This window comes from Tenrec ecaudatus, unplaced genomic scaffold (genome assembly GCF_050624435.1).
Source record: "Tenrec ecaudatus isolate mTenEca1 unplaced genomic scaffold, mTenEca1.hap1 Scaffold_60, whole genome shotgun sequence".
In the NCBI taxonomy this organism is placed as follows: domain Eukaryota; kingdom Metazoa; phylum Chordata; class Mammalia; order Afrosoricida; family Tenrecidae; genus Tenrec; species Tenrec ecaudatus.
Genome location: NW_027459484.1, coordinates 568,580 through 595,944, shown reverse-complemented (window position 1 = coordinate 595,944; position 27,365 = coordinate 568,580). Strand labels below are relative to the sequence as shown.

General features: G+C 41.9%; 1 long non-coding RNA gene across 5 annotated transcripts in view; it reads right to left on the bottom strand.

Moving 5' to 3' along the window:
* Window positions 1–27,124, bottom strand: part of LOC142436754 (uncharacterized) — a 78,486-nt gene extending 51,362 nt beyond the window's left edge. For 2 of the 5 annotated variants that reach the window (XR_012782101.1, XR_012782102.1), the window contains exons 1-2: window positions 26,956–27,124; window positions 26,619–26,661 (exon numbers count right to left, since the gene is read on the bottom strand). This is a non-coding gene — a long non-coding RNA (uncharacterized LOC142436754). The remainder of the gene's footprint in view (window positions 1–26,618; window positions 26,662–26,955) is intronic. The other 3 variants (XR_012782099.1, XR_012782098.1, XR_012782100.1) reach the window with 3 other exon arrangements.
* Between the last annotated feature and the right edge of the window lie 241 nt (window positions 27,125–27,365).

Genomic DNA, 27,365 nt, shown 5'->3' with positions numbered 1-27,365 from the left:
TTATTTTCTTTCATATATTCTTTGGCCTGGAAGTTATGTCTCTCGTAATAGCAAGAGACTCCAAAAATGGGTTAACATAAAAGAGACTTACATTAGTTGTCAGCATGGATTTTTTTCCTCCCTGTCCTGGGTGCCCTGTGACAGGTACAGCATCAGGATTTGAGCCCAGGAGTGATGAATCCCTCACAAATCCTCTCCCTAAGATTTGCTGTCTCTTGTGGCTCCATATTTCTGGACCTGAATCCACCACAACCAGCAGAAAAGTTTGCAGCACTTGTTATCAATATGTCTGAGCATCAGGAAACAATTACCTGCCTTAATGCAGCTGACTCTCAAGCGCCAAAAGCATATCCACCAAGCAGTTCTCCCCGCAGCTGAGCGCAATGACCACTGAGGGCACAGCTGTCCATTACTGTGTGAGAGGAACAGTGAGAGGACTCAGTGCCATCCAGGCACAACCTTCCCTGTAATAATGACCTTAGTCTATAGGGATCACATGAGCTGCACAGAGCACAGGAGCCAGACTTCTGGGCAAGGGCAATGGGGGAGGCATGGGAGCAAGGAGCTTCCTCTTAGTATCTAGGGTTTCCTTTCCCTCCAAAACATTTTCTCTGAGAATCTTGTCTTCCTAAATATTACAAAACACCACATCAATTTCAATATTCATTCATTTATATGTTGTATGCATAAACACATTTAAATATATGTATGCATAAATGAATCCTGGTGGTGTTTTGGTTACTCATTAAGCTGCGACCTGAAATTTCAGGAGTTCTTAAGTACTAGCTGTTCCACAGTAGAAAAACAGGGCTTTCTTCTCCCTAAAGAGTTACAGTTTCAGAAGTGCTCAAGGACAATTCTACGCTGTCTATAGGGTCATGATGAGTCTGCACTGGCTCATGGCAGTGAGTGTGAGTGATGAATATATGGATATATACTATATTATTTGTGTCATGAACATGTGTTTAATGATTTTCACATCCTGGATGGCTGTACTGGATTAAATGAAATCACAAGACAACAAACCGTGGGGTTCATCTGAAGAGAACTTAATGAGGAATTCATAGCAACACACAGTTGTATAGTGTAGAAGTAAAACTCTGAGATTGATTACTTCAGTTTCCAACTAATGGAACTAGAAAAAGGTGAGTATGCATAGGTAATATCCATGTCATAGGTAGCACGGGCCTGGGAGAGACAATAAAAAAGTAACCAAGGTAAATGAAATAACAGGAACACAACCAGTAAGCTGATTATATGAAAACTGACTCTTTTAGAAGATGAAGAAAAGTGATAAATAGCCAGGTTTCCTGATTATCACAAAAGCAGGAGGACTGGAATCTCTCAGATCAGAAACCGGAGAGGAGACACCATTCTGCATGTTTTGTGGACATGCTTTATGAAGAACTTCCTGTCCACACTGTACAAATATCACTGAAATATGGAAATGCTTAGAAGGAAAGAAAATCAGTAAGGTTCCCACACAAGAAACAGGTAATAGAACGGTCCACTATCATCATGTGAATCCACACCATAAGGGGAATCAGAGAGGATGCATTGTGAATGCTCATACCACTCAATTAGAAAGTTTGTTATGTATGTAATATAAAGTTTACAAATTGAAAACTATTTTTTTAAAAAGATTGATAATTGATAACAATTAAAGCAATGCTTGATAAACAACCTGCTTAAGAGCTGTTTTCTGTTGGGAGTGCTCGTTCAGTCTGAGGGAGAACTCTTGTCCATATTCTCTACTCATCTGCTTCTAAATATCAGGGGACATGCAAATGCAGCTCTCTGCCTGCTGATAAAACAACCACAGGCCCTGATGTGGGACTTCTCAGAGGACAGTACCCGTTTCTTGGGTCTCTGCTGTTAATATTTTGAAAGCAAGAGCTAGTCCAGAGGACACATAATGAATTTGGTACCAAACGTGGCTTTCATTTTGGCCATTTTACATGGTAATCATTGTAGAGCTTGCTGTGTGTGTGTATAATTGTGAGTGCATGTGTTTGTATGTAAGTCATCTAATCAGAGTGTCTGTTTGCAGGTGTTCAGTGTGAGGTGCACCTGGTGTAGTCTGTGGGCGATCTGAGAAAGCCTGGAGAGTCTTTGAGACTCTCTTGTGCAGCTTCTGGATTCACCTTCAGTGACCATGGATGAGCTGGGCCCGCCAGTATCCAGGGAAGGGCCTGCAGTGGGTCGCAGGCATTAGTACTGGTGTTAGTACATACTATACAGATTCAGTAAAGGGCCAATTAACCATCTCCAGAGACAACGCCAAGAACACGCTGTATCTGCAGATGAACAGCCTGAAAGCCGAAGACACAGCCATGTATTACTGTGCAAGAGACACAGTGAGGGGAAGTCAGTGAGAGCCCGGACACAAACTTCCCCTGGTGGGAGGATATTGGTCTCCAGGGGGTGCGCAGGACCCACAAAGCACAGGACTCAGACCCAGGAGCAGCTGGAGCTCAAGGCTGGTTTCCTGTGGTTATATGTGGATTCTCAGAAATCTCAGTTCCTTGTGGGAAATCTCTAATTTAAAAAATAATACTTCTGTGCCTACTCCTGGCATCTGTGAATTCAAAGTTATATTGTAACCAAAACTATATTCTGTCCCACAGCAACAATCCGCTTCTTAACCTTTAAGGACAGGAAATGACTTTGCCAGCGGTCCCTGCATCAGAGTTCTCAAGACGCTCAGATAAAATATTTTCCAATCAGACTTCAGGAAAATGGTGCCTGGGTAAAGGTATCTATTAAGTGTTTGAGTATTGGCTGAAAGTCTAACAGTATGTTCTTTCAGCACACTCTGAGGAATTCTGGCAATCATCTAGCTAATAATTTAATAAAAGATAGGCAGTCTGCCTATTTTATATTGAATTGTTTCTTCAAATGACACAATTTTTGTTGTTGCTGATTTTTGCTTTTTTTGTTTTCCTTTTTTTTACCCCAGGGTAGAGTGCAAACGCAGGGCTCTACTACCACAAATTATTCAGTCAAGTTTCCAACATTTGGGGAAATCTCAGGGGTCAGGACAGCTTTGGTTGTTTTTCCTAACCTTTGTGGCTGTGTGTGTGTGTGTGTATCTTTTCTGGAATCCCATCTGAAAATACATAAATTCGCCAACTGCATTTTATTATCTGGGTGTTAATATCCTATATCAGTCTATCCTTCAGAACCTGCAGCCCATGATAGTCCAGGAAGCACACTACCTTTTTGTGAAAATTCAGGATTCAGGGAGAGCTTAGGGCCAAACGGGATCATTCAGTTCTTCATGCTGGATGTTGTATCTTCACCTTCACAGCCCCAAAGAATGTCGGCCACTCCTTCTGGTTTTACCCAGAGGGTCCACATTTGTCCTATTAATGAGCTCATCCTCCTCCTAGTGGCTTTGCTAGTATTTTGTTGTTTGATACCGGTAACATTCCCAGTATCCATTGACACACAACCTTAAGTGAAGGATTTCAGCTATTTTGGTATAAGATCCTGTATGAAATGTAAGATTAGGTGTGAATAACTTTATTAATGATGACTTTGTGGATACTACATGTCTTCCTGTGTCAAAGGTAATTTTTTTAGTGTTGCATGTACTCTTTCCACACTAGAATAACTCTTGAGTAGATGTAGGAGTGTAGTTGTCAAAGAAAAGTTCTTCCTTCTTAGTGACTTACAAAAGCCACTCCTATTTACAGCACGCATTGAATGGGAGCTATTTTTGGCTGAATTCAATGAGATTTCTAGATTTAGCTGACCTTCAAATATTTGAATATCTAATTTTACATAATCTATTGCAGAGAGAAAATGTGTATCTGACAATTTAAATGCTCTTGGTTTTGTTCTGAGTATCTTAGAAAGATATAAGTCCCTGAGAGGAGAGGACTACTGCCTTTATTCCCAAAGCTGTTCTCAAACTTAATTTGTGTCTCCCTCCTCAACCATCTTCTTCATCACTTTCTGTGGCCTGAAAGAATAGGCCTTGTTCTTGAAGAATGGAGAAGTCACGGAAGGGAATGTGTTCTATGAGGAAGCAGCCAACATTCTCATCTCAGATTGACCCCTTTTAAACTTTATTACAAAGTTACCACTCACATGCAAATCTGCACATAGTCCATTGGATATAGTCTCATGATGTATTTACTCAAATTTAGCTCTTATTCTGATTTAATACACCTGGGAAAATAGGCCTCATTGCCAATATGTCAGTTTCTTCCTCTTCTTGGGGAAACTCTCAGAGGTGAAACGCTCAGGGATTGAAGCATGGGGTTTTGTGACTGCTTTATCTGTGAATCAGGCTCATTCACTCCAGGAGAAGCATATGCAAATAAAGGCCCTCCTTATGCTGATAAAAAAAAACACCCCAATCCCAACAAAACAGTTCTTGGAGAAGATCCTCAGTACCATAATCTACAAGAGTCGCTGTTCTGAAATTTGTATGAACACAGAATCATCATGGAGTCTGTACTAAGCTGGGTTTTTCAGGCAGCTATTTTAATAAGTAATGCTATTGAGAGCAAGTGTGTGTGAGTGGGTATGAGTTGCACACAGTTGACATGTGTGATCGTTTTCATGACCGGCATATATTTTGTTTGAAAATGGCAATTGCAATGTGCAACTGGTTGAGTCTGAAGGAAACTTGAGGGAGCATAAGACATTTTTGAGATTCTAATGTGCAAACTCTGGATTTACATTTAGTAACTTTTCCATGACCTGTATGAGCCAAGTTCCAGGCCTGCAGGGTGTCTTATTAGTACTGTTGATATCACATATTGTACAGATTCCATGAAAGCTGGTTTACCATCTCCAGAGACATTGCCAAGAACACACCGTATCAGCGAAAGGACAGTCTAAAAGTCAATCACACGTCCATGTATAATGGTGGGGAAGAAACACAGAGAGAAGTCAAAGTGAGTACAGACACAAACCTCCTATGCAGGGAGGGAGCTGTGTTGCAGGGCTCTGTAAGGGCATGAACAGAAGGAATGATTCTGGATCATGTGCATTTGGAGAGGGAGTTTCTAGTCTGGATCTCTATTGTGATCCAGGGTTCTTCATCTCACTATTTCACACGGGAATTTATGTTTTGTTTTCTTTTTATGATTCAGTTCCTACCCTTAATATCTGTGAATTCAAAGTTGTATTGTAAGAAAATAAAACATTCTCATAGAGAGAAAAACAACCAACCAAAATGAGCTTGTCCCATAGGGAGTAGAAATTTTCCAGGGGTGATCAGCGTGTATTTTGAGAAGGTCAGTGTTTTAGTCCTGGTGGACTGGAGAAACAAATTCATAGACACTCCTATGTGTATAGGAAAAAGCTTTATATAAAGAGCAACGGTATATTGAGAAAACACACCAGTCCAGTGCAGATTAAACCCATAAGGCCAATATTAGCCCATATGTCTGATACCATTCTGTAAATTCCTCTTCAGACTCATGCAATACATGATACAATGCCAGGTGCAAGAAAATCACAGGTTAGTGGGTGGAAAGTCTTGTGGATCCAGTGGCATTAGAAGCATCTTACTGCTGGCGTGGGCCTCCACGTGACTCCTCCAGCTCCAAGGTTCTGGCTGCCATTAGCATAGCTCCATGTGGCTTGTCAACAACAATGCCTCACAGGGAGAGAGTGTATCTAGCCTTCAGTGAGCTATTCATCTCCTTTGCACCTCCAAATGAGGTCATGAAGGCGTGACCTGATTGACAGGCTAGACTGCACCCCTTCGCAGGTTCACAGGAGATCATGTAACTGCCACAGTCTGAATATCTTTCAGGAAGACTCAGTGGAGTGCTAACCGTTAAGGCCTCAATTAATGGCTGTAAAGTTGGTGGTTTGAAACGTGGTGTCATTTATTCAAGTACAATATATTGTAAAAAGTTGCTTTCACCCAAACTAAAATTCTGTTGACATTGATCAGTTCCAAGTCATAGTAATCCTAGAGGACAGACTAGAACTGCTCCTACAAGATTTCCAAGCCTGTATTTCCTTATGAGATTATTCCACCACAAATTCTCCCACACAGCAGTTCGTGGGTCTGAATGACTGAATTTTCATTTAACAGCTAGGCAAGTCATGACTGTCCCATTAGGATTGGTAGTTCTTACTTATCTATCAGTTATTTTTAAAAAATATTATATCCTGTCAAACAGTCTTCATAGTTTAGAATTATGTTTTTCATCAAGCCTTGCTGTTTTTCATCCAGATTCTTCCCCTAGATCAGGGGTCAGTAAATTTCTTTTTTCAAAAAGACCTCTGAAAACTATAATTGATTATTCCATTGGTCATATAGACTTGGAGACAATTATTCAACCTTACTGATTGTGAAAACAACAGCAGGAAAGAGAAAAGGGCATAGCTGTGTGCTAATAGAATGTTATTCACAAAGACAGGCACTGGGCCATGAGCCTGTTAACCAAAGCCCTTCAATGACGGTCTGTGTAAGTAACAGATGATCTTCTGTTTCTTTTCTAAAACAGTTTTATTGGAATTTCATGCACATGATATAATTCAATCATATCAAGAAGAGGCATATACCTGTCTTGATTTTCTCTGCAGCAGGAGCAGCTTGCCTGCCACTACCCCTCATCCCCTAAAAATTTTTGCCAGTGCCAAATTCTTCTCCACTCATCCCTTGGTCAGGAATGCCTTCCAGCTGATGAGGTGTCCCATCTGTGGCGCAGAAACATCCTAGACACTGACAGAAGAGCGCTTCAGCAGCTTGGCATCCCTACATTCCCTGACTTGATTGATCCCTAGTCACAGCTTCCAAACCAGCATATCTCAAAGGACATTGACACAGCAGCCAAGCTCATTGGGGCTGCCACAGTTGGAGTGGCATCTCTGGAGCCCGCATTGGGACTGGGTTTGGGAGCCTCATCCTTGCTTATGCCAGGAACCCTTCTCTGAAGCAGCCGCTCTTCTCCTATGCCATCCTGGGCTTTGCCTTCTCGAAGGCCCTCGGGCTTTTCTGCCTGATGGTGGCCTTCCTCATCCTTTTTACCATGTGAAGGAGCCATATCTACCCCCCACATTTCTCTGTCCCAAGTCTCTCTGCCCAAAATTTCCCTTCCCTGCACCTCCCCGGACAGCCTGGGGAAAATAATTGGCTCAAGGTTTGACAGAGACAAATAAATACTGTATTAATAAAGATGCTTCTTTTTTTTAAAAAAAGTGGGGGGCATACAATCATCATCACTATCGATTAAATTTTTTCTTCCTTTTGTTCATATCATTACATTTTTGGCAAAATGTACACAAGAAAACATTCTCCAATTCAACCACTGTTATATGTACAATTGAGTATCTTTGATGATACTTTTCATGTTTACAACCATTATTGATATCCTTTTCAAAATTATCCCATCACCAATAATATAAACTGAATTCCCCCTAAGCAACAACCATTTCACCTTCACCCATGGTAACCATTGGTCAAGCTTTGTTTGTTTTTATATAGTTTTAAAAATAGATGTATATAATATTCACATATCAGGCATCAAAGAACAAAAAAATCTTTATAATTGGGTGCATACCTCCATGATACAATCACCGAGGACAAACAGGTGCATATGCAAATGTGGTGAACAAAGCTGATGGTGCCGGCTATCAAAAGAGATAGTGTCTGGGGTCTTAAAGGCTTGAAGGTAAACAAACGGCTATCTAACTCAGAAGCAACAAAGCCCACATGGAAGAAGCACACCAGCCTGTGTCATCAAGAGGTGTGGAAGGGATCAGGTATAGGCATCATAAGAAAAAAAAAATCTTACCAGAGTGAATGAAGGGGAAAGTGCAGAGTGGTGACCCTAAGCCCATTTGTTGGCCACTGTAGATCCCCTTGCAGAGCGGTCTAGGGGAGGACTTGAGTCAGTCAGGGTGTGATATAGCACTGATGAAGAATACAGCTTTCCTCCAGTTCATAAATGCTTCCACCCCTCCCTCCACCCCACCCCACCCCACTACCATGATCCAAATTCTACCTTGCAAGTCTGGATAGAGCAGAGGATGTACACTGGTGCAGATAGGAGCTGGAGGCACAGGGAATCCAGGGAGGATGATACCTTCAGGACCAGGGTGTGAGGGGTGATACTGGCAGGGTAGAGGGTGAGTAGGTTGGAAAGAGGGAACCGATTACAAGGCTCTACATGTGACCTCCTCCCTGGGGGACAGACAACAGAAAAGGGGGTGAAGGGAGACTCTGAACTGGGCAAGATATGACAAAATAATAATTTATAAATTGTCAAGGGAACATGAGGGAGGAGGGAGCTTTGAAAATGATGAGGGCAAAGAATGTACAGATGTGCTTTATACAATTAATGTAAGTATGGATTGTCATAAGAGTTGTCTGAGTCCCTAATAAAATGTTTTTTAAAAATAGTATTCATTTACATAGATGTTTAAAATGTTGTACTATATGTATATATGCATATATATAATAATGAATTCTTTGGTTCTCTCCCCCTCCCACATTCATTGTTTGCTCCCGAAAGTTCCTCACCCTTCCTACTCCTCTACTCCCCTAGGGCCCTATAGACCATTGCATCAGTTATTGTCTCTAGGGATCCGCGCCTTCTGTGCTTTACAAACTTTGAAACCCAATAGAAACAACAAAAAACAAAACCAAAATAAAACAGCAAGAAGAAAATAATAATAATATAAAGATAAAAATGAAAATGAAGAATAAAGAAGGAAAGACTACCATCAATATTTTAAAGTTCAGCAAAAAAAAAAAAATCCTGTCATGGAACAAGTGAGAAATGCTTTACCTTAGAGCAAGTACAGGTTGGATCGAGAGGTAGGTCAACTGACCAATTGTCATATTATGCCATGGTCTGATCCACCGTGATCAAGTTCGCAGTTATCTCTGTCTGAGAGTAAAGCTTTTCAAGGGGATCTGCCAGAGGTTTAATATGACTAAATATTCTTCAGATGGATTTTTTTGAGTTCTCACTGTTCACCTACCCTTCGACAAATTGGATGTTCATAATTTGAGCTCTGAAGGTTTTTCCTTCATCACATTTGAATTGTCACTATCTTTGGGTCACACATGCTGGTGTGCTTCTTCATTGTGGACTTCCTTGACACCTGACTTAGATGGCTGCTTGAAGACAAGCCATTTAGATCCCAGATAATTGATACCCTGGTACCATCTGCTTTCTTCACCCCACTTTGCTGTAATGCCCCTATCTTCATTGATTTTTCAATGAAGGTAAGTATTGAGCAGAGCCATGTTAAGATCCTGTACCCAGAATATGATCACCTAGAGGATGGATCTAGCTAAATCCTGTCATATACCATGGGCACCTCTAACTAGTGCCTGGAAAGTGAACATGTGAAACTCCACAACTATGTTAGTCTGGGTGGACTAGGGAAAAAAATTCACAGACATTCATATGTGTACAAGAGAGAACTTTATATCACAGAGAAATTGTACATTAAGAAGGCATAACCGCCCAGTCCAGTTCAAGTCCATAAGTCTGATATTAGCCCAGATATCTGACACCAGACTATAAATTCTTCAGACTCATGCAACACATGCAATGATGCCGAATGCATGAAGAGCACATGCCAGTGGGTGCAAAGTCTTGTGGATCCAGTGGAGATGGGTGGAAACATCTCAAAGCTGTTAAGAGTCTCCACGTGGCTCCTTCAGCTCCAGGGCTCTAGCGTAGCTCCTTGTGCATTGTTGACAGGAATGTCTCATAGGGCATGAGACTGTGTCCTGCCTCCAGCGAGCTATTTTTCTCCTCAGTGCCTCCAAATGATGTCATCAAACTGCACCCAGATTGACAGACTAAACTCCATCCCTTCATCTTAAGTCTCAAATTGACAGCAGATTATACAACTACCACAGCAACCATGGAGGCAGATAAAGAGCAGGACAGGAAAAGCGAAGTAGGTACCTTCTCTATTTGTTTTGTACTCTACTCTTATTTGTATCTTTATGTCATTATAATTTTTCTTTATGTTTAATTATATCTTTGTTTTTAATTGTTTTTGTTATTATCTCCAAGTTTGGAAGTAAAGGAGTGGATGAATAGAGACCATAACTGAGGCAATGGTTTATATGGAAGGGGGAGGAGTAATCAGTGGATCTGTGAAGCAGGAGGGAGCATTAAGCTTATTTTGAAAATGGGCATACAACTTTTTTTTAGAAGTGTTTTAAGTATGGAAATGTGAATGTTATATCAGGAAAAGAAAGAAAGAAAGAAAGAAAGAAAGAAAGAAAAAGAAAGAAAAGGAAGGAAGGAAAGAAGGGAGGGAGGGAGGAAGGAAAGAAAGAGAAAGAAAGAAAGAAAGAAAGAAAGAAAGAAAAAGAAAGAAAGAAAGAAAGAAAGAAAGAAAGAAAGAAAGAAAACGATCTATGGTTACCATGTGTGAAGTGGGAAGAGATTTGGCTTAGGGGGGCATTAAATTAAGTTTAACTGCAGTGAAACAATATGCAGGGGGATAAAAATAATGGTTGTACAACCTGAAAAGAATACTCAATGGCACTGAATTACACATGTAGAAGGCGTTGAATCGGTGAAAGTTTTGTTGCATACAGTTTTGCAAGTATGTGAAATATATTACATGAATAATGATTACAGAGGGGGAGAAATTGTTCTATAATTGACTGTGGTAAAGATTATACAACTCTTCTTGATATGGTTGAAGTATTGAATTATATAAGGGGGAAAGTTCTAATAAAAGTGTTTTGTTTTGAAGTGGATGCTCAGAAATGTTCATCATTTTACCTTCCACTTTAACTCAACAGCCTGCACATCTCATGGGCTACCCTTGTCCTAAGGGTAGAACTGGGCTGCCCAGAGAGAAAGTGGAACATTCCTAGGAAAATAGTATCCCCAGGAATTCCCTTCATTATGGCTCACACCTCAGGCCAACTGTCTGCATTTCTACAAATCTACCCATGGTTTTCAGGAAGAAATTGTTTGTCCACAGTCAGTGCAAATGATGAAGGGTAGAGATTGACCTCACAGAACACAGGTCAGGAAAATCCCCTCTAGAGGCCATTACTGCTCCTACTCAGAGCCATCCTCTTTCTGCTTCCACAAGCACAGCACACGTGGATCGCCTACAGTAAAATATGGTAACAGAGCTCCAAGTCACACATGAAAGTCAGGTATCTTAGGCCTTCATCCTTACCATGTTAATCAGAGATGCCTGTGGAGGTGACACCCTTCTGGATTCTTCTTGGTGACATGAATGTCCTACCCTGTAAGCACCTTCATGTCAAAAGCAGTTCTTTTCATCTTAGAATGGTTTTAAATTATATTTCCCCCCGTATTCCTAGGTGTGATCGTGCAGGTAGAGCTGCTACAGACCAGTCATGAGTTGGGAAAGCTATGTGCTATGTCTCAAAGTGCTATGTCTAGCTTCCAGGTCTGAAAATATCAATGTTTCTAGATCTAAAAGGCTCTGGGAAACACGACCTGTGTTAGGTGGCACAGAAGCCTTGTGATGAGTCTTAGCAACAACTCAGTTTTCACATATTGATGCATTGCAACCACTATAGCTCAACCAGCTGCATGTGTTTTAACAATCTGAAACCTGAGGACACTGACATGTAAAATGTAGGAAACGTACTAGGAGACATAATGAAGGCTTAATGGTCAAACATCTCAAGCATCACAACCCTAATTGGGCAGCAGAGGGAGCTCAGGGTACATGGGACACAATCTTTGCCACAGGAGCAGGTGCAGGGGGTGCCAAGTGTTTCTTTGCTCTTGTGTCTGGAGTTTTCCAATTCACCCATGTGGAAGACCACTTCAAGGAACCTTCAGCAACTAGGTTCGCATGCCTCTTATTTTCCTGGAGGGCAGATCCTAAAAATTAAAAGCCCATATTCTTCCTCAGAAGACAGGGGAGAAAGAAATCACACTTGGGACAAGTTGAAATCAATCCCAGAAGGACTGGTAGTCTCTCTATGCCGTTAAATTCTGACCTCCATGTGCTTCACTCAACACAATCAGTTTCTCTCCATCCTAATTATTTTTTCCAAATTACTTTAGGTTGAAATTGTATGTGTGTGAATCCCAGCCCAAGTATCTCCTGTGAAGAGAAAACCAAACCAAACCTGATTTTACCATTTCTGAAATAATTGACAGTTGTATATTATTTTTGTCAATATTTATTATTTTAATAGGTAATTATTCTCTTGAGAAAAACATATCCTTTAACCAGGATTTGTCCAATTATTTTTTTTACATTTTATTAGGGGCTCATAAAACTCTTATCACAATCCATAAATATACATACATCAATTGTATAAAGCACGTCTGTACATTCTTTGCACACCAGCCTGTATGATCATGAGGTGTACACGTGATCATGTATCAGACATCAAAGACCCAGAACAAAATAATATCTTTGTGAATGAAGAGGAGTGTGCAGTGGCGACCCAAAGCCCATCTATAGACAATTGGACATCCCCTTACAGAAAGGTCACAAGAAAGAGAAGAGCCAGTCAGGGTGCACTACAGCACCGATGAAACAAACAACTTTCCTCTAGTTCTTTAATGCTTCTCTCCCCACTATCATGGCCTCAATCCTACCTTATAAATCTTAGTAGACCAGAATATTTACACTGCTACAGATAAGATCTCGCAACACAGGGAATCCAGGACAGATAAACCGCTCAGAACCAACAATGAGAATAGAGATATCAAGAGAGTAATGGGAAGGTGGGAGTAGAAAGAGGAAATCAATCACAAGGATTGACATAGAACTCCCTCCCAGTGGGACAAACAGCAGAAAAGTAGGTGAAATGAGACAGCAGACAATGCAAAATATGAAAATCATAATTTATAATTCATCAAGGTTCATGAAAGAGGGAGAGTGGGAGAGGGAGGGGAAAATGAGGAACTGATATCAAGGGCTCCAGTACAAAGCAAACGCTTTGAAAATGATGATGGCAGCATATGTACAAATGTGCTTGACAATGGATGAATGCATGAATTGTGATAAGAGCCCTAAGAGCCCCCAATAAAAGTATTTAATAAAAAAGAAAGCATTAGTATTGTAAAGCATAATACCTAGATTTGGAGAGCACAATCAACTCCTCAAGCATGGGAGACTTCCTCTAGTTTTTGGAAGATGCCCTGGAAACGTCCCGATGTGTTATGCAAATTCACAGACAGCATTGGCTTCTCTGGGTATGTAGAGACCTTCAGCATCTACAGAACTTCTAAGTTTAACTCAGTACCTTAAAATTCTTGGTGTGCAAAAGATTTGTGAAGGGAAGGCAAGCTTGATTCAAGGCAAGACAAACCTGCAGGGAAGGAGCGAGACTCAGGAGCCGCTGTCATATTCAGCTCAAGGGGACAATTAAGGGAAGGTCTAGAAGGGGCTGGGGAGGGTTTTACTTTTAGCATATGAATTTTCTTTTCCAAAAGATAATTTAAAAGAGAATTAGACAAGGGAAGCTTGTGTCAGATTAAATATATATTTCTAGGGGAATATTTATTTAACTGCATCAAGAAATGAATAAGCACCACACTTAAGGGGTGGAGAGGAGGAGGGCACATTTCAAGGCACTGTCTCTAACTGTAGGTTGACATTTCCATTAAGTCAATTCTTTCTCTTAACAACCCTATAGAATAGGGCTGCCCTTGTAGGCTTCTGAGTCTATAAATCTTCATGGGTGTGTAGAGAATTCTTCCCCCTGCAGAGCCATTGGAGATTTAGAATGACTGACCTTGCATTTAGCAGCACACTGCATAATGAACCCCACACGCAGGGCTTTCCAAGATATCTAGAACATTCTTATCTACTCTTGGAGTGACTCTCTTAGAAGTCATTCAACATTACTTATGAAGGCAGAAGGTATGCAAATAGACCCCTCCCCTGCTGAGGAAAACCATCCAAGTCCCAACTCTGAAGCTCTTGGACAGTTGCTCCACCTCTGGAATTCCAAGGTACCCCCATTCAAGACTGAACAAATCAAGTCACAATGGAATCTCTATTGAGCTCAATTTTCCTTTTTGGAATTTCAAAAGACGCTTTGATGCAGAGAAAGTGTGCATGAGGGGGCATGAGTGAGAGGCAGTAAATATGATTTTCAGGATCAGGATGTCTGTGTGTTTGCAGGTGTCCAGTGTGAGGTGGAGCTATGGCATCTGAGGGAGACTTGAGGCAGTCGGAGGCTTCTCTGATATTCTCCCGTACAGTCTCTGCATTCATTGCCTGTATTTATAATATACACTGGATCTGCCTAGCCCCAGAGAAGGGGCGGCAGTGGGTTTCATACATGAATAGTGTTGGTAGGACTCTCCGAAGGGCCAATTCACCATCTCCAAAGACAATGGTAAGGACATACTATAACTTCAAATGGACAACCTGAACTTCAAGGACACAGTTTTGTATTTCTGTGCAAAAGATGCACAGTATGGTAGTTACATAATCTGGTGTGAATTTGGGACTTCAGAGGATAAAGAGGGAAGGGTTGGAGTCTGTCAATTGGATCATAGCCAATGAAGCCTCTGCGTGGGCATGGCCTTCTGAGAATTCTGGGAAATCCCGTATTCCATCTTGGAGGTGGAAGAGAGATTCTCTAATCCCTGGGAGACACCCTACTGACAAGGGTGACTCTCTGTGAGACATCCCTGAATAGAAGCCACATGGACCTACCCCATGCAGCCCTGGGTTCTGGAGAAGACATGTAGAGACCCGTCTCCGCTGAAAAGCTTACAATGCCACTGGATCCAAAGACTTTCTGCCCACTGGCCTGTGACCATCTTGCATTCTGGATCATTGTATGTATTTCATAAGTATGAAGAGGAATTTATACATTGGTATCCGACACATGGGCTAATAATGGACTTATGGGCTTGGCCCTAACTGGGGTTAAGATGCTTTCTAAATGTACAATTGCCCTTTATATTAAATCTCTTATACACAATATACGTGTGTCTATGGATTGGTTTCTCTAGTCTACCCAGACCAACGCACACAGTGAGGAGAAGTCAGAGTTAACCCAGACATGAATGTACCCTAGTGGAAGAGGTTAGGCTGCAGGAACCCCTCAGGATCTGCAGAGCACAGGACTCAGACCCAGGAGCAGGTCCAAATGGAGCTTCACTACTGGCTTCCTGTTGTGTCTGGGGATTCTTCTCCTTCTCAGCATCCCTCAGGGAATCAGTGCATCTCCTCCCGTCTTTCTGAAACACTCACCCAATCTCCCTCTGATGATAGGATGATTTCAAACTTAGCTTGTTTCGTTTTTCCCTTGAATTGTCTCAAATTTCCCATGTAATTGGTAATTCCTGCATCTAGGACAAATTCTGTTCAAATCATCGGCTTCATCAAAAACTTTATCCCTTGCTTTCAATAACCCTCCTGTATTCCCTCCTTCCTCGGGATAACAGTCCCTGCTGTGCAAAGGATCTCACTTTATTATCTTTGTATGTGTGTGTGTGTATATATATATATATATTTCCACACAACATACTACATGAACTTACCACCAGTAGCCCAATCCTAGATCAAGTCACCTCTCTCCATTCATCCAAATGGAGACTTTCTTCTCTGAGTTCATTCATTTTATTCATTCACAGCTCCTGTCTGTCCTTGTCCACCACAGGCTAATTTGAGAGTCAGTGTTTTTTTCTCCAAAGGCTGTTTAATTTAGCAGTTGTGCATATTGATACAAGAGTAGGAAAAGGGAGATAAGACACATTTTATGCTTAGTCTCAACATGCCTCCACAGACCTCACCTCCCTTCCTGCCCTATGTCCCCTTGTGCATGGGCTATAAGCATCCTATTCTGTACAGGGCACCCACAGGTTCCCTTCAAGTTCTGTCAGAATATCCTTCTCTAGAGACATGCCCAGGGACTGATTTTCTGTCAATCAGTACTGTGACTGCTGTAGTTATGATCACATATTTCTGAGTCAGGCACACACAGAGGGAAAGGCTATGGGAACCCAGACACATACACCCATACAGGGAGAGGGCGGGGCTCAGGGGTCACTCAAGCCCACAGATAACAGGGACCCTCAGGGGAGAAATGTAGAGGAGCCTAAGAAGGATTAGTTAAATTAGGTACCTATTTCCTCTACCTGCAGAGAAAATGTCTCTGCCACACACCTCCACATTCTTGTAGCTCAGTGTGTATATTCTTGTATGCACTTTGTCTGTTTTTTTGTATGTGCTAGTACACATGAACTACTCTGTGCCTTAATATGTTATACTATGTGACAGAACTTGTAGTCTGTTCTGCATTGATTCTATTATTATAATTCTAGTATATTTTAGTGTGTCTTTGTGGGTTTTTTTCTTAAGTAAATGCATGTATATTTATTAATCTGAGGGTATTGTATGAAGATTTGTTAGTTCTAGTATATGTGCTGATTTGTTCATAGTAGGCATGTGTATGTTAATATGACTGTTAAAACACAAATGTCATTATGTGAGTTTCCTGCTTGCGTGTGTTCAGTCCAACCCATGTGAGCTCTTCAAACTTTATGAGCTCACATCTCCTTGAATAAAATACTTTATTGAGTGTTAAGAAATTACTAAGCATGGGGGAATCCATTAGAGGCCCATAGTAATATGCACAGCAGAGTACGCTAATCCGTGAAACTTCTTTTTAAAGTGGACAATAAGAAACAGAAGGACATGAACAGCAAATCCTAGAGGTGAACTAGTCAATGCAGAGACATCCTTAACTAGGAAACAGGCCCAGAGGGATGTTTATTTTCTCCTCTCTGAAGCTCTTGTGTTTATGGATGGCAATGATAAAGCCTTTGTAAAAGAATGCACGCTACACTCAAAGGATGTCTAGTTGTAGGTACATGGGTGATGCCAAGAGCCAACGTGAATGCAGAAGTTTAAAGGTAAATGAGATGGATCAAGGAAAAGGATGACTTATCTTCCATCATCTTTGCCCAGAGAATGGGGTTCAAGCTCTCTAAATAAGGTTAACTGATGAAAAATAACACAAACTATTGGAGAGGGCTTACTCCTATTCCTTTCAAACAGCTAAAAGAACTCAAGGTTGCTTGTGCCCAATATGGCCCAACTGCCTCTTTTACTCAATCTTTATTAGATACACTTTCCTTCGAGGTGCTTCCCGCCGCAGAATGGAAACAATTGGCTTTTGAAAATGCAAATACTGCCTGCCAGGCAGCGCTGAGACCTTTTGGAAAAAAGGGCAACCTGTCCGATTATATCAGACTATGCTCAGACATTGAACCTTTCTTTACTCAGGGGCTTGCGATAGCAGCTGCTTTGTAAGGAAAAACAGTAAAGGAGGGTTAATGATACTATGGAACTTATGGGAGCCCTGCAGGCTGGGCTCCCTTCCCCCTCTGCTATTCCAGCCAATACATATAAGATCATTTTAGATTTAAAAGATTGTTTTTATACCACGCCCTTGGATCCAAAATATTGTAAGAGATTTGCCTTTAGTGTCCCTTCCACCAACTTCAAAGAGCCTATGAAGAGATATCATTGGCTTGTTTTGCCTGGAGGAATGGCCCCAACCCGCTATTAATATGGGGAGGAGGGCATGTTTGGGTTTTTACACAGGATGCTGATGGAGCATGGGGGCTGCCTGAATGGTTGGTGCAGTTTGCAAACCATGCAGATGGTAATTTGCCTCAGAGTGCTTCTGGGGACATGGCTCAGTGAGAAGTACTAGGCTTAAGTTTCTGATCCACCACTCTTACTTCCTGCTGTCTGGGAAGGTCTGGAAATCAAGATGTGGGTTAATGACTCACGCCCTCCCTGTACAAAGTGAAGGAAATGTTATTCCACCCACTCCACAGTCTTTTTCCTCATGTAGACTAGAGATTCAAAAGAATAATAAAACCATATTGTGGAGATCGTGTCTCACAGACAAGCCCATCAGGTATAACGTCACAAAAGAGAGATATATCATCGATTGGTCTGTTAACCAGGACAATACTAAAAAAAAAAACACTGCCAAATGGGAAAAGGGGCTGTCTGCAGGGCTTTGGTGGTCAGATTTGGGTTTTCCACAAACTCAGTGGTGGAAAATAGGGGCTGCTTAGGGGGACATGAAGCTTATGGGCCCTACCTCCAGACCACAGGGAAATGTTACTGCCTGCGTACCATCGCCTTATGTACTTTTGGCAGGGAATATTACTATAGATCATGATGACTCTAAGTTTAACAGGTCTTGTAATAACTGCAATTTGTCTAATTGTATTACCTGGTCCCCTGAAGGTATTGTCATCGCCATTTTATATCAACCTTCTTTTGTTATGCTGCCAGTGAATATTACTGGGCCTTGGTATTCAGAAAGAGGGTTACAGGTATTAGAAGAGACTGAAAAAGCATCAACCAGATTTAAGTGTTTTGTAGGTTTGCTTATAGCAAGTATTTTAGCTATATTAAGTTTAGTTGCTACTGCTACTACTGCAGCAATTGTACTTTCACAAATCTTACAAACTGCCCACTGTGGAAATGAATTATCCAAAGATGTGACTAATGTTTTGGGTACTCAAGAAGATATAGACAGGAAGTTAGAACAAAAAGTAAATGCTCTTTATGACATGGTCATGTATTTAGGAGACGAGGTGCAGGGGCTTAAGGCCAGGTCTAGTCTACAGTGCCATGCTGTACATACATGGATCTGTGTTACACCTAAATAGTACACTAACAGTCAGTATAGCTGGATTAAAGTGTAGAATCATCTTCAAGGTACTTGGCACAATGCTAATGAGTCTTTAGATTGATTACAACTCCATCAAGAAATATTAGCCATAAAAGATGCTAAGTCTCTTTATTTTGATGTCGACAAGGTTGCTGAGGATTGGCTCCAGCATTTTCAAGATTCTTTCCCTTCGTTAGGAAATCTCAGAGGCCTACCTCACATGCTTTTTCTCTAGTCACAGCGGGAGTGTGTGTATTGTTTATCTTATGCATACTCCCTATGATACTGCACAAGGTTATGGTTGAATTATTGGCTTTAGGAACAAAATTACAGGAAGTACACCTGCATACTTCACTCCCTCCCCAAACAGGAGTATAAGGCAGAGGCTGGTTAGTCAGACGGGTAAAATCGAGTCTGAGTATTCCAACCTAAGACAGGTCATAGTCTCCTGCAGACAGTGACTGATGACGGGTAAGGGCGATTTCAGGACTTCACAACCTAAGACAGACACAGTGATCTGCTGACGTTTTGAGTAAAGACGTCTTCAGTAAATAAAAAAGCGGGGGCTGTTGAAGGCCATTAAGACTCAGCTTTGAAACAGCTGATAAGTCTCATGAACTATGTGTCAGTGTTTGCTGATTTCTTCTGTGACTTTACGTTTTGAACATACTGTTAAGAACAAGAACAACAAAAAAAAAAGAACAAGAAAGTATGCAAAGTCTGGGAAGATACGTTGTTTAATTTTCTCAGGGATGTCTGCCTTGGCAGAAGACAAAATTGCTATGTGTAGCAAATGTGCTTGCTTAACAATGAGATAATAAACCCCGGGTTGTTTCTGCATGGATAAAAGGAGTATGTAAAACAAACCCGAAGCTTCAGTATTCACTGTTGCCCTCCCAATACTTTTAATCTCTTCTTTTTACCCTAATAATCATTCCCCCTCTTTCAGGACGGTTTGACTCCTGAGCTGGCTACGACAGCCCCTCCTTGATCAAAATTCTTCATCTAAAGCTTGAGTAAATTTTAACTCCTTCCAGAAAAAAATTGGTTGGTGTATAGAAAAAAGACCAAACAAACAAATATCCTGAATACTGAAAGTATAACAGTCAAGAGATCAATCATTGCATTAGATAAATCTGCTGAACAATGCCTCTTTAGAGTATTGAAAGGAAAAGATATTACCTGGAGGACTGGTTTCACCTGACCAAAGCAGGCTATTGTCAATTGACTCTTGTGCATTTGAAAGATGAACAAAGGAAGGCTGAAGAAGAATGAATATATTAGAATTGTAGTTCTGGACAAGAATGTCCCACATACCATGGACATGCAAAGGACAAACAAGTCTGTTTTGGAAGATGTAATGTCAGAGTGCTACTTAGAGGCAAGGATGGTGAGAGTTCATATTATATACTTTGGACATATATCAGAAAAGATCATTCCTCGAAAAGGATATTTTGTTTGGTAAAGATGACGGGCAGTGAAAAACATGAATCCCACTACCAAATGGATTAACAAAGTGACTGCGACAAATGATTCACCAAACCCGAAGAATTATATTCCTGCTCAAATTGCCTAATGCACAGAGAGGACCATAGGGCCATCCCAATCACAAGACACGGCATCCCTTAATGACCCACAGCGCTATGAGGGACAACACTGTGGCACACTGTGGGAAATGTGCTCGATCTGACTTCACCACACTGGGGCAAAACTCTAAGGGCATGCAACAGAGCAGCAAGAGGAGCAAAGCAATGAAGTGCCCGGGAAATACAAAAAAACAGACTGAGTGGCCAAGGCATGGTACCACATCAGACTCAACCAACAGTAAAATACTCCTAATGATCAACGAACAAACCTGGAATGATTCTTAAGTCTTTTCTCTTTTTTTCCGGTGGTTGCTTCCTTTTTTGTTGTTGTTATTTTGTTCTGTCTTGTTTCTGTGCTTATTATTGTCTCCGCATGTCTATCTAGATAAGATTGGCAGGATAAACACACCAGAGGAGACAACAATGGGGCTGATGGTTCTGGGGGGGGGGGGATAAAGGAAACAGGGAAGTGGGGGAAAGGAAGTGGCTGTAAGCCTGGGGTCAAGGGCACAACAAGTGATCTAAAATCGACGTTGAGGAGAGTGTAGGATGCCTGGTAGGGCGTGATCAAGGGCAATGTAATGAGAGGAATTACTGAAAACTGATGAAGGCCAAACATGATAGTGGGACAAGAGGAAAGTAAAAGGAAATAGAGGAAAGAAGTAGGAGACAAAGGGCATTTATAGAGTTCTAAATACAGTCATTTACATATGTACACATATATATGACAAAAGGGTAACATATCTATGTAAATATATTTAAATTTTAAATATAAAAGTAGCAGATAGACATTGGACCTCTACCCCAGTACTCTCTCAATGAAAGAAGACTTTGTTCTAATAACCTGGCATTCCATGATGCTCAGCTTCCTGACACAATCGATTAAGACAAAATGGTGCAGAAGCAAATATGGTGAAGAAAGCTGATGCTGCCTGGCTATCAAAAGATATAGCTTCTGGGGTCCTAAAGGCCATCAAACTGAGAAGCTACAAAGTCCACATGGAAGAAGCACACAAGCCTGTGTGATCATGAGGTGTCAATAGGATCAGGTATCTGGCATCAGAGACACAGAACAAAAAATCCTATCAATTTGAAAGAGGGGTAGTGTGGAGTGAGACCCAAAGTCCATCTGTAGGCAATTGGACACCCCCTTACAGAAGGGTGTGTTACACAGAAACAAAACCAGGACACTTGTGAATATATATAGATATGTGCATACATACATCTATTACATATACAATATATAATCATTATATATAAAACCATTATATATTATTATATATTCTATATAATGGATAGACATATAAAGCACAAAAGAATATAGCAGCTAATTTGTTCACACAGCTGTCCAGAGTGCTCAGTTCAACTCACTTCCGTGAAACATTTAATATACTGGAAGTCCTTCAACTCATGAGGGCCACTGGGTCCAAGGTCAAGGAAGCAGACAGGTGAGTCTTATGTACGGCAATGCAGGCAGTCTGGACACAGGCAGCAAACAAAGGGCAGATCATCAACAAAGAGCAAGAAGATAGGATCCAACAGTCCCAAGCTCAAGTGATGCATACATCAGCAACATGATGAAGCACTTCTCAAAGGAACCTCAAGCTCTAGCGACATGATCCACAGGTTGTTAGGCCAACACTTAGTGTAGCTCACAAGTTGTGGCAGAGAACTAGCAGGCGCACCCTGATCTGATGAGAAGAGTGCAAGAGAGAGAGAGGCACGGTTTGCCTAGCCATTTATCTCTTTGCCCTCCAATCAAACTGCAACATTATTTATACCATGTTCCTATGAGCCAGGTTGGCACAATAAACTAACCTATCAGAATGGGTCACAAGGATGAGCCAGTTAGGGTTCAGTATAACACCTATGAAACATACAACTTTTCTCTAGTTGTTTAGTGCTCCCCCCACCCCACAATCATGACCCCAAATCTACTGTACGAAACTGGCTAGACCAGAGAATGCACATGGGTACCGAAAAGAGCTAGAAACACAGGGAATCAAGGGCAGATAAACCCATCAGGACCAATAATCAGAGTGGCAATACCAGGAGAGTAAGGGGTAGGTGAGGGGTGAAAGGGGAAATGAACACAATGATCTACATATAACCCCTTCTCAGGGGGATGGACAACAGAAAAGTGGGTGAAGGGAGACATCAGACAGTATAAGACACGAAAAAGCAATAAAAAATTATAATTTATCAGGGCTTCATGAGGGAAGAATAAAATGAGCTGATACAGCGCTCAAGTAGAAAGAAAATGTTTTGAAAGTGATGATAGCAACATGTACAAATGTGTGTAACACAATTGATATATGCATGGATTGTAATACAAGCTGTACAAGCCCCTGATAAAATGAGTTAAAATAAATAAATTTTTTAAAAACATGCGTTCATCCTCAATTATGAGGATGGCACAGGAGAGTGCAATGTTTTGTTCTGTTGTGCAATGGGTCCCAGTGAGATGGCACTGACTCAATGACAGCTGATATGACAACAGTCTCAGAAACCACAAATATACACCCAGCGCAAACACAAAGACATTAGTGTGTTATGTTTACAAAAGATATTATTTCTCTCATGAAAAAAAGGGAAGAGGTTTCTTCAGTTAAAAAAAGTTGGAACAAACAAGGTGACAACAAAATCACTGAGGCATTTCCACCCCTCATTAGTCCATTCTTTTGGTGAGCTGAAGGCAGTTCTCTAAGGGCCTCACAGCATGCCAGGTGGCAGAGTACTTTCAGGAACATGGGCTCTAGTCTAAAACAACACACTCACTAAGTGGTGAGCAGCTATTTGTCTGTCTAGGAAACTGTAAATCATGCAGTCCTGTACACTGAGGGTTCAGCTGGAAGTTCAGAGGATCCAGCAGAGCAAGAGACTGACAATAATTACTCACTGGATTGCAGGATGCTTAGAAGGTCTATAATCAATTGAATCAAAATAAAATTTCTTGAGAAACTTCCAGCCTAACTGTAAGATAGATGAAAACTAAAAATTCTGGCAGCTAGAGTATTCACATAAGATTAATAAGCACTTTTTTACTGTTTTGTTGCTTAAGTTCAACTTATTGGGTTCCAACATAACAATAGTTTTTAGAGCACTTAGTAACATTTTCTATGAGACAAGAAATAACCTGATACCCATGTCAGATGACGATATTTTAAGAAAACTATAGACGAGTGTTGATAATGGATCTGAATGAAAAAGTTATTTTTAAAATAGGAAACTGAGTCAGACAATATATTAAAATAAGCATGCATCAAGATTAATTCTAATTCATCCCAGAATTGATTTAACACAAGAAAATGAACACTCAAATATGCCTAGTGATGGGGGAAAAGTCAATTATCTAAATTGACACAGAATGAATAATAAACAAAGTAAAAAGCTTTTCATGTTAAAAAAAAACAACTACAAATCTAACATGAAATAGGTAAAACTCAATATGCTAATATACATTCTTGTAAAAAAAACTTTGAAAATGTCACATGTAAGAGAAAGAGAAAAAAGTTCACCCCATCGCAGAATCAGGATAAACATACATATCCATTTTCACCACTCATATTAAAAATGATACTAGCTAGATTGATCAGAAAAAAAGAATTAATAAAAAGAAGAAAATGACTTCCAAAAAGAAGAAAAGAAAATTCCTTATTCATCATAAATTGAAGATGTCATGTAAAAAAGTTGCCAATTGAAGGCAAACAAGCGGCCATCTAGCTCGGAAACAACAAAGCCCACAGAGAAGTGCGCAACCTAAGCGAATACAAGGTGTTGAACGGACCAGGTGGCAGACACCAAGAACAAAAACCATCATTGTGTGATCACCTTCCTCTAATCTCTGGGGGATGGGCAATGGGAAGGTGGGTGAGGGGAGAGGCCTGGAAGTATAAGATAACATAATAATTTATAAACTATTAAGGGTTCATGGGGGAGGGGAGAGCGGGGAGGGAAGGGAAGGGATAAAAAGGAAAACGAGCTGATTCCAGGAACCCAAGTGGAAGGAGAATTTTGAGAATAACGAGGGCAACTAATGTATAAGGGTGCTTTACTCAATTGATATATTTATGCATTGTGATAAGGGTTGTATGAGCCCCAATAAAAAGATTTATTAAATTTTTTAAAAGTTGCCAAATAGGTCATAAATACTATATATAGGTAGTAAATGTTAAAATGTTCTAGGCAACATTTCAACACACAAAAATACTTGGTACTTAAATCCCTAATGATAAACTGCTAATCTCCAACTCCCAAACCATTAACCCTTACATATTAAGATGCTGACCATCTTTCAAACACACCTATACCCTTCTAAAACACAAGAGGAGGAGGAGGTGATGCTGTTTGCCAGAGAGCAGGGAGAGCCGGCCAGCCTGCCTGCAGGGCTAAAATGGGCAAAAGCAGTACTAGGAGATTTATATATGCAGTTAGCAGGTAGCACACATTTTGCCCTAACAAAACTACTGGTAAACATCCTTAGTTGTTATCAAAAAGGATACTACAAAAACGTGTATGGTACACACACATGCACTTATGTACACACCAAAATCACATAAATAATGAAATTGAAAATAGATTTTTGTGTGTGTGAAACATTTTGAAACAATGATAAGATCTACAAAAATAAAATGGGATCCAACTCAACTATTCAAGTTTGTGAGACAGGTGGGAAAGCCTGGGGACCCCAGGGTGGGAGAGTGCCGACAGCGGGCCAGGGATCCAAACGGCATGCTGACACACAAGTGCACAATGTGAGCATCTCCAACCCATTTTCCTAACAGGACCTCCTCATTGACCACCTAGGTAGTGTCGAGAAAAACAAGTCCCCACTCAGTGGCTGGCCTACACACCTTTTCCAGCAGGTGGCTGCCCGGGGTTCAAGGCTAGGGGCGATCAGGGAGTGTGGAGGCAGCTCCAATCATTCCCTCTCACCTCCTTCCTCTCTCCTGTCCTCCCTCCTCTACTCCTGCCCCTCACCCCTCCACCCCCATCTTACAAGGAAGATTAGATCAAATCATCCGACATTGAAGGATTAAAAAGTGACATCACTATGAACACTTGGCCACCACAAGCCAGTTATCCCTGTGGTAACTTTTCCAACACTTCCTGCTGAAACCCCAACAGGTCAGAGGGATCTAGAGGTCCTTCTTTCATGGTCTAAATTCCTACTAAAAATCAAGATCCAGTGAGCTTCAACAATTTCTGCTCCAGGGGAGGTTTCTGTCCTCCCTCAGCTCGCCTTAGGACACCTACATTACCTTTACCAGGTGTACCGTCCCAGTCAAACAACCCACCTGACCCTGCTAAGTCCCTGCCTGCTCCAGGGAGGAGTCCCAAGGAGGCTGCAGCTAAGGCTCAAAGGGAGCACAGCAAGAAATGCCAATGCAGCGGCAAGGAGACCTACTGTGTGTTATGTGCACAAGATGCTCCAGTAGGTCCACTCAGACTCCAGTATCTCGTTCAGGGCCATGAGCGTTGTGCACTCGTTGATCAAAGACACCTTTGGGCACATCGCCGACCAGGCATCTCAACTGGCACCTTCCAAACTACTCCACCATCACAGCCTGCGACATCCTGGTGACCATGAGCCTGCTGCTGCCTGGACAGCTGGCAGAGGCGCCTTGGCCAAGGGCCCCAGGGCCAACGCCCACTACACCAGCCCCAAATAAATTGTCCTTCAGCCTCACAACGTTCAAACGCCAAGGGCCCATTTCAGGGTCACTTCCAGTTTCATCCCCCAAATAGAGGTTGAACACCTTAACATTACCTTGTTTTTGGTTCCTTTGTTTCAGTTTGGTTTTTGATTCTTCTGTGCATAGTTTAGTTAGATTACTTTTGTGATGGAGAGCATCTTTCTTTCTTTTTAACATGTTTTGGGGCACTTAATCCACATATCCCACATAATCCCACAATTCAGCCATCTTAAGCATTCCACAATCATTACCACAATCGATTTCACATCGTCTATTTTCCCACTATGATTAAATCGCCTTTAAGCAGACTTATTAGTCACCTTCAGTTGTAGTGTTCAGTCCCCTCAATCCTTCATTCTTACTCCCCAAGTCCCCTCACCCTCCCCAACTCCGCCAGCGACCCACCCCGACCCCACCCAGGCATCCTTACAGACACTCGCATGTTATTTCATCTCTAGGCATCCACTCCTTTTGTGCTTCACAAACTGAACCCAACAGAAACAATAAAGAATAGAAAGGAAATGAAATGGGAATGATTTTAAAAACCTTAGTAATATATAGATAGAAATAAAAACAAAGAGTAAGAAGAAAGGGCGGCCACCAATATTTTAAAGCCAGGGAAGACGTTTCTGTCACGGACCAGCAAGAGATCTTGCGCCTAGAACAGACTCTGGTCGGGTCCAGAGAGAGGTCAGCAGAACAAGATCCCCGGCTCACCTTTGAGCTGAGGAGGCGCAAGGAGTCTCGGGAGGAGGCATCGCTGTGCAGAAGGAAACAAGGGAGGGGGGTTAGGAGACCCACAAAGAGAGAATCAGGGAACCCCGAAGCCCCAAACCCCAGCCGGGATCCCCTTTCTCCAACAGGGACTCCCACCATGAACCACAACCAATCTGAAAGCAGGGAAATAGGACCGGCCTTGGGGACACCCGCCCACCTCTCACCAAGAGAAGCGCTGGCAGGGTTCCTGGGGGAGAGAAAGGGCGCTTGCACCCTAGTCAGCTGGACTAAAACAGCCTCCGCCCACATACATGTCCCGGAGCCCAGAGCCTCCCACCTGGGAGCGCCGGCAACAGGGTGCTCAGGCTGTGGGCGCTTCTCTGGCACCGCAAGCAGAGCACCGACAGTGGAATCCTTGCAGTGAGTTGCAGTTCAGAATAAGACACCGCCACTTCCGGCCCTGTCTGGGCGTGACCCGGGGTGGGAGGAGCTGGCGGGGTCAGAGAGGGGTAGGGGTCTGCCTTCACTTCCTCTCAAGGCAGCTCTTTCCCCGCCCATTTCTGCTGAGATGCCAGCACAGGCGCCTGGTGAGGGGGTGGGCGGGGCCTGGCCGGCTTGGGGCGGGGCTCGGGGAGGAGCCAGAGAGGAGAGAGGCGGTCCACGCCAAAGGGTCCACACCTGTGGCTGAAACTCCAGCGGCAAAGACTCAGATAACAATGGCTGAGGCACCAGTAATTTGGCCCTTTG